This window comes from Micropterus dolomieu, linkage group LG02 (genome assembly GCF_021292245.1).
Source record: "Micropterus dolomieu isolate WLL.071019.BEF.003 ecotype Adirondacks linkage group LG02, ASM2129224v1, whole genome shotgun sequence".
Taxonomy (NCBI): domain Eukaryota; kingdom Metazoa; phylum Chordata; class Actinopteri; order Centrarchiformes; family Centrarchidae; genus Micropterus; species Micropterus dolomieu.
This window is the reverse complement of record NC_060151.1, coordinates 888,659-890,678: the sequence shown is the minus strand read 5'-3', so window position 1 is coordinate 890,678 and position 2,020 is coordinate 888,659.

Sequence of the window (2,020 nt, the reverse complement as noted above, 5' to 3'; positions counted from 1 at the left end):
TAGACGTATTGCAATGGAAGAGGATGTTGTGTGCATAAATATATAAATTGACAATATAAAAATAACAATAAAACAACAACGATTAACAATTATCAACAAATATGTGCAATGTGCTAGATTCGTGCATGATATGAAATGAAGTGATATTTACATGTACAGAGACGATTGTATTATTTGAAAGAGGGGAGTGTCAGTGGCGGACCTTATTTATGAGGCTAGCTACTGATGGGAAGAAGCTGTTTTTGTGGCAATAGGTTTTGGTCCTGATGGACCGCAGCCTCTTGCCAGAGGGGAGAGTCTGTAACAGTTTGTGTCCGGGATGGGAGGGGTCAGATGCAATCTTTCCTGCTCACCTCTGAAGTCCACGACCATCTCCACTGTCTTAAGAGTGTTGAGCTCCAGACTGTTCTGGCTGCACCAGGTCACCAGATGGTCGATCTCCCACCTGTAGGCAGACACATCCCAACCAGAGATAAGCCCAATGAGGGTGGTGTCGTCCGCAAACTTCAGGAGCTTGACAGACTGGTGACTGGAGGTGCAGCTGTTGGTGTGAAGAGAAGGGGGGAAAGAATGCAGCCTTGAGGGGAACCGGTGCTGATGGTCCTGGAATCAGAGACATGTTTTCCCAGCTTCACGTGCTGCTACCTGTCGTTTAGCTTCTCGCACCTCCTTGATAAACCTGTACTTTACCAACTCGATCCCCATTCCTATATACCTCCTCCTTTTCCAACCTTAGCTGTCTGAGTTTGGCTGTAAACCAGGGCTTGTCATTGTTATAACTCATCCTGGTGTGTGTTGGTATACAGATGTCCTCACAGAAGCTGATGTAGGACGTCACAGCCTCTGTAAACTCATCCAGATTGGTTGGTAGCAGTCCTGAAAACATCCCAGTCAGTGCAGTCCAAACACGCCTGAAGATCCTCCACAGCTTCACTGGTCGATTTCTTTAATGTCCTCACCACAGGTTTACAGAGCTAGAGTATTATTAGGTTACATAAGTGGGAGAAAATGGAACAAGGAAGTAACACCTCAATATATAGATGACAGTCTTTAAATATGTTTTGTGTTGTCCTTTGAAGACGGACAATATAATATTAGCTGTCAAATGTCAAGTAGCCAAAACTAGTTTAAGCTGTGTGTAGCAGACCAATCACTGAAATCAATAAACATCTTGTAACAAAATAAAAGTGCCTTTCTCTCTCAGCAGTCATATTGAATGTAAATGCTCCGTACTTGTATAGCGCCTTTCTAGTCTTTTCAACCGCTCAAGGCGCTTTTACACTATCTGCATTTACCATTCACACACATTCATACAGGTGCTGGTCATATAATTATATTATATTATATTATATTATTATCAAAAAGTTGATTTATTTCAGTAATTCCATTCAAAAAGTGAAACTTGGATATTATATTCATTCATTACACACAGACTGATATATTTCAAATGTTTATTTCATTTAATTGTGATGATTAAAACTGACAACTAATGAAAATCCCAAATTCAGTATCTCCAAAAATTAGAATATTACTTAAGACCAATACAAAAAAAGGATTTTTAGAAATGTTGGCCAACTGAAAAGTATGAGCATGAAAAGCACTCAATACTTAGTTGGGGCTCCTTTTGCCTGAATTACTACAGCAATGCGGCGTGGCATGGAGTCGATCAGTCTGTGGCACTGCTCAGGTGTTATGAGAGCCCAGGTTGCTCTGATAGTGGCCTTCAGCTCTTCTGCATTGTTGGGTCTGGCGTATCGCATCTTCCTCTTCACAATACCCCATCGATTTTCTATAGGGTTAAGGTCAGGCGAGTTTGCTGGCCAATTAAGAACAGGGATACCATGGTCCTTAAACCAGGTACTGGTAGCTTTGGCACTGTGTGCAGGTGCCAAGTCCTGTTGGAAAATGAAATCTGCATCTCCATAAAGTTGGTCAGCAGCAGGAAGCATGAAGTGCTCTAAAACTTCCTGGTAGACGGCTGCATTGACCTTGGACCTCAGAAAACACAGTGGACCAACAC